Raw genomic sequence first — 16479 nt, forward strand, 5'->3', positions numbered from 1 at the left:
AACGTACAAAATCCTTTGTCCGCTCATCACGCTAATACGGCTGAACCAATTTCTTTCATTTTTGGGGGGTTATTAGGATTTGGACCCTAGATGGTTTTTATCATATCACTTTAATTTTTAATTACCAGTGTCTTGAGATAATTGACCATTCAAGTGTCCATAACGTACAAATCCTTTGTTATTAGTTCATCATAGGTAAAAATAAACGTATTTATATGCAACCCGCATGACCGTGTCACTCGGCGGGTTAACATAAATGACAGGCGATATACAGCGGAAAATAGCTTGAATCTTCTGTTTAAAATTTTTTAATTGATTTGCTTATTTTTACAGACACTTTTACAATATGCCAGCACCGGGATGACCGCAGCGAAGCGGGGCGGGTTAACATAAATGACAGGCGATATACAGCGGAAAATAGCTTGAATCTTCTGTTTAAAATTTTTTAATTGATTTGCTTATTTTTACAGACACTTTTACAATATGCCAGCACCGGGATGACCGCAGCGAAGCGGGGCGGGTTAACATAAATGACAGGCGATATAATGTTAAGATTTACTGCAATCTTCTATGGTTTTTATCATATCACTTGAAAGCGAAAAAGTAAAAATTATCTAAGTAACAAAGTTTATTGCGTTCCGGGGTGACCGCAGCGAAGCGGGGTGAACGCTGCTAGTACCGAATAAAATACAAATGCAACAAAATCTGCATATTGAAATACAATTAAAATTGAAACCTCTATCCCACAATAGCTGTGTTTCGTTTGATGATAAATCAACAATGGATATATTATTCTGTTGACAATAAAAGGGATTGCTTTTGTTTAGGATCATTTGTTGTTCCTTGCAGAATTGAACACGTATGTGTGTCAACGAATAGTCTTTTCCAGCAAGCTGGGCGCAATGAAGGTAAATTTTTAGTGTGGAATATTATTTGTTTCCTAAGTTTTAAATGTAAAGAAGTTGCTTTTAACAGTTTTTGGTGATACTAAACACATGCACAATAATGTACCAAAGTCTCACATATATGAGGTAACTCAAAGTCGCTGTCTCTCGAATATTAAAATACTGGTTAACTTTTTTGAACTACTGTTCAAACTTTTAAAATCAAAATTAGAAATAACTATCTTTTAATCATATCACGCAAAACTAGGGTAGTAATGAAGTTTTGAAATTTTCAAACCGCCTCAATTGTGAAACAGTATGACGAACCACATTCGGTATTCGTAATATAAATGAACTCATCAATTTTGGTTATAATCCATTTACTTTTAAGGAAGTTGCTATATCCACTATATACAACATATAAGTTCTACTCTCATAGAAATAAATGGATATCGTAAGATCTCCGCAATAGCTACATTAAAAATCTCACAAAAGCTTATTACTAAACCAGAAATTATAAGGGGTCGCTTGCAAGAGGATGAGATGAAATGGGGGTAGTGATAGAAATTAGGTTCAGAATCACTGATTTCGCCAAAGGATAAAAAACAAGTGCCAATTTCGCAATAGTGTGGATTTCATGTTAGATAGAATGGTGAGAATGTTTGGTGAGAATAGCTATGGAATTGGAATTGATTCATTTATTTTTTATGCAGTGTTTATCAGTAGTGATATTGTTATTGGAATGAGATTCAGTTAGTTTACCTACTTTCTGAAGGTGTCTAGAAAAGTAAGCTGATTTATGTAAATGGAGGAGAGTGTTAGACGTTATGGAATGAGACTTGAGGGCTACCGCCTTACAAGGTTTTGAAATAATTGTCATGTTATTTTGTGTTAGGAGGCATACGCGCATAGTTTGTAGTGACAAGAGATTAAGATTTATAGAGTTGAATATAGATGGAAGATATAGAGTGTAGATATGGATTCGTTTGTTAAGGCAATATTACAAGGAGGATTTGATTGTTTAGTAACCAGATTTAGATTGAAGATAGGTTGTTGATTAATCAGACAAGATTATAATGAAAGATTTTTAATTAGAGTAATATTGGAATATATAGCCACGTTAGTGTATTTGTGGTGTGTGTGTGTGGGGGGGGTGCAATTGATATAATTAGCTGTATTTCAGTAAGGCACAAGTTAAGAATAAAAGTATAAAATAATTCAGTTGGTTATCTTAAGATTTTGACATTGATTATACTACTGAATTATTAATGTCAGGTTTTTGTATTCAGAATAATATGTATGGAGCGTGGAATAATCTTGTTAATTAGTTTTTGTACGATAATCAATTACCAAAGACATATAATGTTCGTATTACCTCCTCCAAATGGTTATATTTCCTCAGAATTAACAATTTCTCCATCTTTGATAAAACCATCTTTGGTCGAAATTCGTCTGCATCCTCCCACGTTTCTTTGTCAATGTTTGCTAACCCCTAATGTTTGTTAAGCCATATAGTTGTTCTTTGAAATAAATTAAATCTGACAATGAAATTCAACAATTCCTACAGTAATGAATTCGAAACCTTGAATTTAGTAATAGCGTAAAGGGGGCAGATTATTTGGCAATGAAAAATGACTGGTTATTTATCATTGTATTACTTTGCAATGCAGATTACATGAAATTTCAATCTTTGTGGAACAAAACATGCCTAAAATTGTCATTTTCTCTATCATAATGGCTCGACAATATTGTTGGAAAATACCCCCTTTACCCATCTCCTCCCGTAGGATTGTACAGACGGCACATTGAACAAATGATTTGAAAAATGCAACCAGTACGAGTTCTTATAAGTGACTTGTTCTTCTTCCTCACCTCAAACACTGGCGCAAATCCCGAGGGGACGAGGGGGACATGTCCCCCCAATAATCTGACGTGAAATGTGTTTTTTGGGATAAGTGTCATGATTTGTGTAAGATTGCCAATGTAAGATGAAATTGATTTCTCTTGGCTTTTGTATTTTCTTTTAAAAAAATCATATTTTGTAGTATTTTAAACTGAACTTCGTGCTGTATTGCCTTTAGTAGTCTCATCAATATGTATTAATTCCACTTCCGCTACTTGGGCACAAATTGCAATAAATGCCAGTGGAGGATATGCCCCTCTCCTCATGCTGGAAAGTTGTCTCACCTGTAGGTACGGGCACAAATTCCGGGGAAATGGGGGGACATGTTACCGCCCCCCCCCCCATCATTGGAAAAGGAAGCTCTTCCAATAATCCGATTTGAAAAGTGCTTTTTGCAGATAAGTGTGATGATTTGTGTCCGATTGCCACAAAGGAAAGTGAGATGAAGTTGGTTTCTCTTGGCTTTTCCATTTTTAATGAAAATGAAGGTGTTTGACTGTGCATGAGTAACCGGATGTGAATTCTTCTCTCCTCCTCTCCCCTAGGCCCAAGCACACGAAGAGTATATAGACTACCCAATGTCAGTAGAGCCCATCTTTTAAGTAAATGCGCATTTCATCTATTTGTAGTATCAGCCTAAGCATCTACTCATTCTTCGTAAGCTAACTAACTCTATGACCTATGGAATTCAGAGGTTCAATGCCGTGTTCACAAAAGCTCTCCACTGACTTCTATCCTTAGCCAAGTGGATCCAGTTTCTACTTTGTATTCCTATTTCTGCAAGATTCATCTTAATATTGTTCTCCCATATGTGCCTTGGTCTTCCTAATGGTCGTTTTCCGATTGGTCTTTCAGTAAGGACTTTGAAAGCGTTTCTTCTTTCATCAATCCTAGCAACATAAACCGCCCACCTAAGCCTCCTAGACTTGATGACCCTAACAATGTTTCGTAAACGGTATAAATTATTAGTTACTCGTTATGAAGTTTCCGCTATTCCCCATTCCCGTTCCTCTTGGGTCCGAATATTCGTCTCAGGATCTTGTTCTCAAACACTTACAGTCTATGTTCTTCCCTCAGAGTAAGCGACCATGTTTCGGAACCATACAGGGCAACCGGCATGATTATCATTTTATATATTTTAAGCTTCAAATTCCTCGATAGAATTCGCGACAACAAATTTTGAACTGAATAATAACACAAATTCCCTATTTTAGTCGACATTTAATTTCTTCGTGAATATGATCTTCGTCTGTTAATATTGATCATATATATTTGAAAGTATTCACTTTTTCAGAAATATTTAATTTTTTAACGCATTCATAATTTGCCGTATTACGGTCCCGACGTACTTCAATGTATTTAGTTTTCTATGCATTTACTTCTAAACCCATGTCCCTGCGAGCGTTTGATAATACCTCTGCATTTCTTTCTATTGTTCTCCTATCATTCCCTATTAAATCTACATCATCAGCGTACGCCATAAACTGGTGAAAACCGTTCAACTCTAGACCCTGGTTGCTATCTTTGATTTTCCTTATAGCGTATTCCAGGACAAAGTTGAATAATATTGTCGACATCGCATCACCTTGTTTCAGGCTTGAAAGCTCGTGGACAAAAATTTTCCTACCCGGACTTTACTTTGGGAGTCATTTAAACATATCTTAATTAATCTAATTAGCTTTCTCGGTATTCCAAGTTCTGTAAGAACGTTGTATAATGTTTCTCTCCTAACAGAGTCGTACGCCTTTCTAAAATCAATAAATAGTTGCATGAGTAAGATTATACAACTATCTCGCAGATGTACCGGGCTATTGTATTCCCACTTCTTTTCGAGTATTTGGCAAATGGTAAATATTTGGTCGATAGTTGATCGATTTCGTCTAAATCCGCACTGATAATTCCCAATAATTTCATCTGCAAATGGAGTCAATCTTGCTAATAGAATGTTTGAAAGGATTTTATAGGATGTTGACAGAAGAGAAATGCCTCGATAATTATTACAGTCAGTTTTGTCGCCTTTCTTGTGAATTGGAGTAATGATTGATTCTTTCCACTCTTGTGGCAATTCTTCCTTGTTTCAGACAAGGAGGATGAGTTTGTGTATTTTGTTCCACAATTTTTCGCCTCCAGCTAAAATTAACTCAGCCGGAAATTCGCCTACACCCAAAGATTTGTTTTTCTTTATTTTTTTATAGCGATTTCTACTTCTATTCGGTTGGGTTCTGGAATATACGGTTCTGCGGTGTGTAGCTCCCTTTCTCCACGCACATTAGTTTTGGGGTGCGTGTTAAGCAAATCAAAGAAATCTTTCCATCTATTTAAAATGCTGTCTGTGTCACCGAGAACTGTTCCGTTAGCTTTCTTTAATATAAGCACGAGGTTGATAGCCTTCCTTAAATTCGTTGATTCTTTCATACGTGTCCCGAATGCTTTCATTTTTACTATTATCTTCAAGTTCCTTAATTTTAGCTTTCAAAAAGTTGCGTTTCTTTGTTCTAAAAGTTTTGGAAGTTTCCCGCCTGATATCTACGAAATTTTATGTAGTTGTTTCATTCGGATTTTGTAGCCAACGTAATTTTGCATGTTTTCTCTTCTCTGCTAGTTAAATGCATTCATGGTCGAACCATAGTTTGTTCCTACGTATTTCCATATGTCCCAGTTTTTCTTTTGAGAGAGGGTGCTTCGTAAGCAAAGAAAAGAATTCAATTTCTGGAATATTTTTCTCCATAATCTTAAGGTTATATCTGTTAAGTAAATAGTATATGACATGCGTCAGATTTCTGTAACGATTCCTGTAATGCTATTGAGATTATCATTATTTTGCTCAAATAAGAGTATTGTTGCGTCATACATAATTGATATTCTTTCTTCGTAGTTTTGGAGAAGTCATTATTTATATTATTATAAAACAATTTTAACGTGGATCTTTGTGGATGCCTAATTAGAAATATATCAATTATAAATATGCATGTATTCAGATTTCAGAATGTGTTCATGGCAGTGATTTGTAATACTGATATGTACTACTATATATACATCGCCTAATATATAATATACTCTACAACAGGTTCACCTCAGATTTATCTTCCGTAATATGAGTTTCACCACCCTTCCCTAGAATAAGCCTCAAATCTGTCCACCTCCCTATGTTGAGGACAACCAATGGCGTATATAGGATTTTGTTTCGAGGGTCTATGCCCAACACAGGGAAGGAAGTAGGCAATTGCTCACCTGAGTTTGAGAATTAAATATATTTTAATTTATGCATAAATTGAAGTTATAATTGCAAGAATTGAAGACCGATAAATCCTATATGATATGATACAAAAATTTAGGAGTGAATCTAACCCTTTATTCTATTCATTCAAGAAAAGGGAAGCATCCTCTTGGCCTACCTAATTTCCCGGGCTAATTATTCCCCCATTTTTATTTTCTTTAATTCAAACATTTCCTTCTTTTAAAAATAACTGAACGATATAGTTTTCCCTTTGTTATAATAACTGAAGTCCCGTCATGTTGATATCCGCGCAAGTTGGTGTGGAACACCAGTTTCACTTATCAACTCCTTACTGATGACGGCCGACTTGAATCACAACTGACAACGGTCGATAAAAAATGATAGGCGAAACGAAAGATAGTAACATCAAGAAAAAGAAACAGAAAAGAAGAAAGGACGAAAGAAAGAACAAAAGGACGCAGTTCTTACATGGAATGAAATTTGACAAATACAGTATTATTTGTGAACAAATAGCATAAGAAAATGGAAAGTCAATGACATTCTTAGATGTGGTAAGAAGGATTATTGTTGTAAGTGGAATGCGAAATACTAACAAATTTATTTCGGGGGGGGGCCTTGAGCCCGATAGCCGCCTAAATACGCCACTGAAGACAATTCTGTTCCCCTGATCCTCCATAGCATTGTTTTCAGCTTCATAAATATTTTGAACATCGCTTTATATATCGGGTATTGCAAAATAAGTGTTACAACTCTTGGAGGTGATTCCTGCCACTGAGACAATAAAAAAAAAAGTTATCTTCAACTTTCGGCTATCGGACATAGTTTCGGATCTAGAAGGTGCCGAAATCGTGGGAAAAGGACTTTCGGACGCCAATAGTTCGGAAACTATCCAAGGTAAAGAGAGCGGGTAAAAAATTCACTGAAGAAGTCATACCTGCTGTATTGAATTTTGATGTTTCACAATCCTACCATGCACGCGCAAGGGATTCCCCAAAAGAACGTAGGAAGTCCCGGATAATCTGCCAAATGAAAATTGGTCTAAATGGATATGAATTGATAGGGCTTCTATCAGGTAACAATAATTCGTTTGTATTAAGTCGATATTTGGAACAAATACAAAATGGCGGACACCATGCCAGTTGTGTGTGGTTGCATAATCGCCAAGTACGGATGTTCCACTACTGCTGGGACACCGTCCCACGTGCGAAAACTAGGAAAATAACGTTGTACATTCTGCTATTACATCTGGTGCACTTTTTGGTAGAACGTAACTAGAACACGATTGTATCAATGTCCCCTTTTGTTTAGGACATTGGCCCACAGTCGATACATATCAAAAGAAATATCTAAATCATGATAGAGCGTAAAAATAACAAACTTGTATCATGTCCCACGTCTTCTGAGACATATGCCGTACTTCCCTCGAAATGTAGGGATATACCTCCAGAAATTCAAATCTTATACATAGTGCACATGCCAAGACAAAGACGAAAATGAACCAATTTGGCACATGTAATACCTGCTGGAATACCATACATACGGAAAATAAAACGACATGAGAAATAGGAAGAAACGTCTTAAAATCTGACTGTTTACAACTGTGCAGTGGGAATAACAAAATGAAACACACAAGCATACCGGGAGGCTATAGAAGAGTGCTTGCAAACAAAGTGGGTACTCCTCAAAGAAATGAATACAGAAAAAGTGAGGCTCCTTCGAAGTCTTAGGGCTAGAGAGCTCGCTATCGCTCGCGTGGTTGCAGTTTCCAATCTTACTGGGAGCCAACGTCCTTAGATTCAAGACCAGAGTATTTATTTTCCTATTTTTCGCACGTGGGATGGTGTCCCAGCAGTAGTAGGACATTTTGACATTTGCTCATTAGCTACATGTCGATATCAACACACACACTGGTCACATTTCAATATCGATCATGCCGTCCCACTAGTGACATTCATTTAATTTATACAGTTTCTTAGTGAGTCCGCTTGCACAATTTCAACTTGGCCTCAGTTGTTGCATCCTTATCGGTATGCAACCTTGCGCATCATATTTCATCGGTTTGAGTGAATATTATTGGTCAATTGGCAATGGCTCTCATGTTCTTGACGCAATTCCTTATATTTCCGATGCTTTGAACTCACGTTTACTTAGTACGAGTACATTTCTGGGCACTTTTCCTTAAGTGTTTCCACACATGTGAATCACCCTGCTTCATCTGTTGTGCTCTACCGGCACTCCAGATGTCTTTCTAGAGCATTTGAGTACAAATTCGCTACACTTAGTACTCAGAACGTCACTGTTGGTCAACATCCGTACCTGGCGATTATGCAACCACACACTACTGGCATGGTGTCCACCATTTTGTATTTGTTCCAAATATCGACTTAATACAAACGAATTATTGTTACCTGATAGAAACCTTATCAATTCATATCCATTTAGACCAATTTTCATTTGGCAGATTATCCGGGACTCCCTACGTTCTTTTGGGGAATCCCTTGCGCGTGCATGGTAGTGATGTGAAACATACCAAATTCAATACAGCAGGCATGACTTCTTCAGTGAATTTTTTACCCGCCCTTTTTACGTTGGATAGTTTCCGAACTATTGGCGTCCGAAAATCCTTTTCCCACGATTTCGGCACCTTCTAGATCCGAAACTGTGCCCGATAGCCGAAAGTTGAAGATAACTTTTTCTCTTGTCTCAGTGGCAGGAGTCACCTCCCAAGAGTTGTAACACTGATTTTGCAAACCCGATATATATAACACTTATTTTGCAAACGGTCTCATCCGTCCCCCCCCCCCCCAATGTTGAAGACAGATTTGCGCCGATGACCTCAACCATAGGTTGATGAACAACATTCAAATTTTGAAGCTGTTCTCTCTCTTTGGAGAGCTGTTTTATACTTTGGTAAGTTCTCTTCTTGAGTGATGTGCAGCGATTGATAGTCAGCTAAATCAAGTCAGCTATTCTTGTAATTTATTTAGCTTACTCTTTTGCTTGATTGCGGACATGTTAACTGCATCTAGATATTCAATCCTTGGTCTTCCCTTCCTGGTTTTCCTTCTGCCTTTCCCTCTATCAACACGCTGATCCAATTGGAGTGCCGAAAAAGATGGCCAAGTATGCTGTTTCTTTTTTTCCTATTATCTTCATGATCTGTCGTTCTTCATTAGCTTCTTTTAGTACGTATTCGTTTCTTTTCCTTTCGGTGCATGATATGCACAGTATTCTGCGCCAACACCACACTACAAATGCTTCCAGCTTGGAAATTTCAACTTTTCTCAATGTCCACGTCTCTGATCCATAAAGCGCCACGCTCCATACCAGAGTCTTAATAAATCGTTTTTGAACGTCCAACGACAAATTTCGTGGTGTTAGCAGCCCTCTTTTCCTATTGAATCTTTGTTTATCCTGTGCCATTCTGGAACTTACGCCTTTTCCACTTCTTCCATCCGAGGATATTCAACTTCCTAAATACGGGAACGTCTTCACTTATTCGATTTTCTCACTCTAGTCATACGTTTGCCCTTTCCTGTCCTGCTCTTGTGCATTCTATCACTTCGTTTTTTTTCTTATTTATCTTCATTTTGCATATTTTTTTTCCAGTTGGTCGTTCAAGTTTGAAAGTGTTTCCTGTAAGTCCTCTTAATCATCTTTTTTCCACCCTTCTATATGCTGAGAACTCGTCTTAATAAAGTTAGCAAGTTTCAAGAAACATTTGAAAGCTTTACCTAATCTTTTGAAGACATTGTACCTTCACGTGGTAATAATGCTTGTTTCAAAATAAGTAAGAGAATCATTGCTATCAGACAACAAAATCGGAGACGAAGGTTAAGATGAAGAGATGACACAATGTCGTCAGTAAGCCTTCCACTTTTAACCTTGTGTTTTCTTTTAGAGAGCCTCAAGTTTCAACATTTTCTAAATTTTTTGCTTAGGATGACATCAGCTATTAGTCTACTTTTCCATGTTTAAGATCTTTGTACAGTAAACACTAGAGAAATAAATTCCATTACTTTGCTGGGATTCCCGGTTCGCTTTGTCTGTAGTATAGCCGAGTGTATTTGGTTGGCATGTTCTAGAGTCACTTGAAGGTCCTGCAGTGTCTGAGTATAGTACTAGTTGTTGTGTTGAAATGTTGTTACATTTTATTACTGAAGAAAGGATGATAGTTTCAGTTTTCGCAACTGTTCCTAAGTACTTAAATATTCCATATAGTAGTAGAAAACCGCGCCATCTCTCCTATGCTAGATTGGGCCATCTTACCCTATATTATCGAAATGAATGTTTTTGAAAATATATATCCAGTTAGTAGTGCTGGCTGAATTGCACACAACAACTAATATAGTATAGGAGACAGGCTTTCCACATATGTGCTTACAACTGTTTTTGTTGTGTCTATACAAAAGCTACAGTGAACAAAATAAATTTACTTCACTTACGACGTATACTCTAACAACTTCAAAAGTCCAAAACTCCTTTGCGTTTTGGTAACAGAAGACCTAATTCTTCTGATGAATGTGACTTCTCTTCAACTCTAAATATTGACGCCGAGGGCCTGTTCCTCCTCTGCTAATCATGTGATGTGTTTTCTGTCCCCCTTCTCGTCGTCACCCCTTATTCTTTTCATTAAGCACACAATACAAAACGAATTCAAAATATACCTTATAATATATTAAATATGAAAAACATCAATTTAAAAGAAATTTGGAGTCGTTAAGATTTATATGCGACACCTACTTTTCAATATGAGTTACTAAATATTAGAAAATTCTTGTCGCTGTAACAAAATCTTAATAATAATTTTACTCGGCACGTATTTACTTCTGAATTTAAAGAAATGCAATATGATGTAATAATGTTCCAGACGGTTGTACCAAATACACGATTTAATTATTACTCTTAAAATTATCCTCAATGACCAGTGCAAGATAATTCATTATCAGCAATTAATGCTGTGTTGAAACATCAAATTTGTAGAGCAAAATCATTTTTAAATTTTAATCTTGAATCTGAACATTCCTTTGGATATGGAGGAATAACATGTTCTTATTAGGTAATGCAAATTATTTTCTTAATATGTTTATTACTGTAGTCCTTCTAATTTCTCATCTGAAAGCTGAGTAATCAGACTAAAGTAGTTCAATCAGAGGTACTCAGTGGTCAAACTGTCCTGTAGCTGTAAAGGCAGGCTGGTATTTATATGACTAAAGTTCTCACTGACTGGTTCATGAATGCACGTTTGATAATACTGGGCTCAAGATGGAAGGTTTTTATGTTGAGTTGATGTATTGAAAAATGATTATTTAAGTGGCTTAAGCTGCTTTTGTGTAAAATTTTACGTTTTGGTATTAAAAGCATGAAACTTAACATCTGCTATATACAGAATGAAGTATATGAACGCTCTGATTTCAAAACTGAAACCAAATTTAAAAAACAAAAAACGTTTTGTGTAGTTTAGTGTAGTTTATTAGCAATATAATTTGCATCTTTAAAGACACAAACTTGAACTCAATAAGATTATTTATCGGTACTTAATCATTTACAATTTATGCGGAGAAACAAGTTCGTATTTTAAGGTAGATCTCATTTATAGTTATTGCGTTCAATTCGTTGGAGCTTCGAATTGAGTAGATTTACCAGTAATATCATTGAATCAAACTTCAAACATTATGATAAAGTATGAGTAATATTTCATATTATAGAGTTATGAAGATTTTCCCATTTTTTTCAAGAGAAGATATTCCACAAGTTACTGTGGAGATGGTAGTTTACATAGTGGGCTGTACACAAAGAGAGGTAAATGTCGGATTAATTACTCCCATATCCAGTTATTTGACAAGATACTGTTCAGCACCAAAATGATGTGAATTGATATAATTCCAGGAAATGATTATCTACTAACTGAAATTAGAATAAGAACTCCTTCCTGCCTACATGGTTATATACACTGGCTAGCAGAACACCGTGACCAACCGCTACTGTCTGAACGAAGTCGTTGGGCGCTACGTTTCCAACTGAGAATGACAGCTTTCAGAAGGACAATCCTCCTTTCTGCAGACCAAAATTGTGCTCCAGTTGTTTGAGGAGCTCATTGGTGAATTTTAATTGCTGCATAAACTCCCAAACTTACTCGATCTTAATCCAACTCCTTCTGGAGGAATGTCGTTCAAAGTCAGGTCGAAGCTCATCGCGGAATTTACAGGAATTAAGTGATTTGTGTGCTACAGAGGTTCGATATCATGTCTCCAGGCACCTACCAAGGCCCTATTTCTTCCATGCTGAACCGCATTGCTGCTGCCCTGTGCGCCAAGGTGAATGTACTAAATTTTATGTAAATGGTCATAACATTTTGGCTGCTCAGTAATAGTTACAACGAAAATGTGTATGAAATTTGTTAATTATTCATTTTCAACCATTCAATGGTTAAATATACAACGAGAATCTACTTTGGTTGTAATTTGGGTGTTACGAAAGTAATAAATTAGCAAAATCTGTTATATTTTTGTGATAATAACTTCCTCAAGGACAATATACTCAGCGTATTTGACTATGCTTGTTGCCGGAACTTGCCTATCGGTAGATGTCGTCTTGTCATGTGGAACAAATACTTGAAACAGTTCTGGCTCAGACAGCAGCAATATAGAGTAGAAAGTTACTGCCGTGTACAGCAACTTGGTTTCCACGATTCATGCGATTACGAATATCGTAAAGGAAGATGTGGTACTGATAAATCTAGGACATCCCAAACTTTCAAGGGATTACTGATACTTATACACTATAATATACTATAATAATGCAAGTCGAACGCACGAATCTATAACTATATGCCCTAATACTAAACAAGCAGAGTATTTAATGAGTCTACTTGCACTGGTGACTGACGTTCTATCAGTTAAGAAACACTGAAAACCTTGTGGAGTGTGGCATCTCAGTATACCTTCGATCGGCAATTCTGTAGATTTCTTGCAGTCTATTATATGCATCACGCTGGGAGTCACTTAATTTCACAAAAGGCGTATCTGAAATTGCGGACACAGCTTGTAATCTACATACGACTTTGCATACTTCACTCTGCCTTCTGTCCGATGATCTGCTATCTATTACCAGGATATTCTCTATAATAAGTAGCCTTTTCATTTCAATTTATGTCTATCGTCCCTTTCAACAGTGAAGCAATATGAGAAGAAGACATAATTTAACGTAGGATCCAAACCACGTGAGCCAACACCAGCAATCGAACAGGAATCTTCTGCGCCAAAGGCACGTACGTTATCCACATAATCAGAGGGGAGATCCTGCCTTTCATTGATAGTACCAAAACTTTGGGACTTGCTAACATCCTAGTCGCTCAGAAATGTTGCTTCTGGCGAGATCAACGTAGTCTGGTAAGAAGGAAAATGAGTAACAAATAGTGTTTGGATTCATTCATGTATTCTGTGTCGTGAAGATAATTGAGGATCTACTTGAAAAATAGAAGTAGCAAATTCCAGCTCTTGATAGGCAGTGGCGGGAACCAGTATATTGACCACATATCAAAAAAATGAGTGAGTGTTACATACCAACTTATAGATAATGGCTACCTAAGGACTGTTAATATCAAGAGCCATTTCAGTTTGGGTTTAGTATGTCGGAAGCTACAAACTCACCCAAACTAAAATCAGCATGTGCTTTAGTTCTACCCTTCGACTTTCTTTCTAATCGGGTCACGTATACTACCTCGTATTTATGAATGCATTAACCCAGATTCTAAATTTCCAAATAGTAATAAATGCTATGCTTTTATCAAAACAAATGTAACTGTTCACTTTCTCACCTTAGTTATTTTATAATCCGAGAGGTAAAAGAGAGTGCCATTCTTGGAATAAGCGGCAGAACAGGTATTATTTTTTTGGACTTCAAATATGAAGACAACTGTATAGGGCATCCTAAAAATAGAGAGACCAATCAATACACACAACTAAAGCTTAAAATAAAATACTTCACGATGGTCAAATAAAGACTGCGTTACAAGCTGTGTTCAGAATATTTCTTGCCTTTTCATGTGACTGGGAAATGATGATCAATTGTTAACAATGATTTGTTTCTTGCCTTTTCATATGATTGGTGAATGATGGTGAATTGTCCATTCCTATAACTTCTTCTATTTCCTTTTGGGCCTAATTCTGAACCTCTGGATATAACACCAGGTACGCGTATAATAGTATGAAGCTTAATGTGTTGCTTGCAGTGCCCAAGCCAGCAAATAATATATACATTATTATATCATTGGATGTTAAATCTGTAAATACGTTATTCTGAACATAAGAAACGATGGAGCTGGCGTTTCCATACACGGCCTCCCGTCAAAGTATTCCATGTACATTGTTGTTAAGGCTTACCTCTTGCCTACTTTGTGCCCGCCGACATTAAATTCAGAGCAAATCTGAAAACCCTGCTGAGAGCATATCTGCGAATTATACCCTGTATGGAATCCCCTTCAAACTGATTACACAATGAAGACATTTGCCTTTTTGGATAGCATGTGTGTGACTCCCTCTACTCTGATGACTGCTACTAATAGTTTCTCGAATTAGAAATAGGGCAGTTTGGAATTAAGAATTTTCGTGATTTTGGACAGCTCTAGCTTTCAAACTATTCACTTTTCCATCACAGGTGCATATAAACATTTTTTTTTATTTTTATGTAATGAATTACTTTCTATCCTTATAGCTTAGAAATCACCTCTGTGTAGTTCATTAAGACACTGGATAGATAGATAGATAGATAGATAGATAGATAGATAGATAGATAGATAGATAGATAGATAGATAGATAGGTAGCTGCAATGGGTCTATTCTGGACGTTTTCGTTCAGTTTAGACCCCTTTTGCAGTGCACGAAAATACACAAGGGGTCTATACGGGACGAATGGGTCTATTGAGGACCAAAAATGGGTCTAAGCCGGACGATAGGGGTTTAAATGGGACGGAGGGGTCTAAGTAGGACGACCAGTGCTACCAACATACTTTTCTTGAAGTGTTCAATATATTTTACTGAAACTTTATAAATTATGCTCATCTGATAGTGATTTGAAGTTTAGTGTTTCTTTTCAGCAGTAAGGCTATTAGACACTTGAATCTAAAGTTTGAGGTGGAATCCGAACTACATTTGTGCGTTCCAATTTCTGTTCTTTTTCAACCGGGAATCAAACTCGGAACCCCACGTACCAAAGTCGTGAGTGCTAGCCACTATAGCAACGAGAATAGCAATAACCATGGCATAAGAGCTTGTGGTAGCATTATAGTATCAAACTACATATATCCATTATATTTCTTCCATCTCATTTGGGATTTTGTTTTTTAAATGAAAAATATTATACTAGTTTCCAACTCTACCATTATTTCAAGATCACTAAAAGTACAGTCATCCAAGTAAACAAAACACATCTTAATTCCAAGTAATTCGGAATACTTAATAAATAAAAAGATAAATACACAAAAACATTAAAATAGAATCGTAAAACATTAAACACTTGATGTAGCATTTACAATTTGGGACATCTTTTCGGTATAGTTTATAAATATCTTATTGATAAAGTTGTAGACCGCTTATGGTGGCGTTTCCTGGTTCGATGGTGGCTAATGCCAAGTCAGATTTGGGATAGAAAAACACCGTGTGCATCGATATTCTCCGGGTTCTCCCGTTTCATCTATTATCAAGTGTGGGAGGATTCATAGCCTCCGTAGAAAAAAAAAACATTTTGTAAGCTCCACTATTTTCACGAAATGTGGTCAAAGTCCTTTTTCAAGTATGATGTTGCAAACTAAATGTGTTTCAACTTTCATAAAACTCAAACCGGTTACAAGTATGTGGGGGAAAGACTATGATGATTATTGAAGTTTAGCATCTCTTTTATGCACCAAGGCTATATAAGACGTAGATCTACAGCTGAAATATGGAATGTGAACGACCATAATACTTTAAAATTTAGGTACTCTTTCATCACGAATCGAACCCATGATCTAATGAACCAAGGGTGCGTGGTAATTACTAGACCAGCAAAAAGTTTGGGGAAAAATTGAAAGTGTATATATTACATCTTGAAAATTGATCTACCAGCTTTCACAAGAACTAAAAAAAAAAGTTGTGATACACGGAAGCGAATTAGATTAGTCTCAACTTATGAAACAGTAAAGAGATACCTGTAGTATGCATTCAAAGTTCACTACTCTTACGCCTTTGGTAAGGAAAAAAATTAACTTGGGAAAAAGTATTTTAAATCCATCTAGTGGCAAACAGTTTCTAGTCACCGTGCTCCAATCACCGCAGGCTTCTTAGAGGTACACATAATGATTTATTTATACTTTGTCATTTACCCCACACTTCCCTGACTACAACCCAATTAAGGATTAGATATTTGGAAGCTTCCAGTTAGATGGATGGTAAGGTAGACATAAAGCCTAAATGTAT

This window comes from Thermobia domestica, chromosome 8 (genome assembly GCF_964235325.1).
Source record: "Thermobia domestica chromosome 8, izTheDome1.hap1.1, whole genome shotgun sequence".
In the NCBI taxonomy this organism is placed as follows: Eukaryota; Metazoa; Arthropoda; class Insecta; order Zygentoma; family Lepismatidae; genus Thermobia; species Thermobia domestica.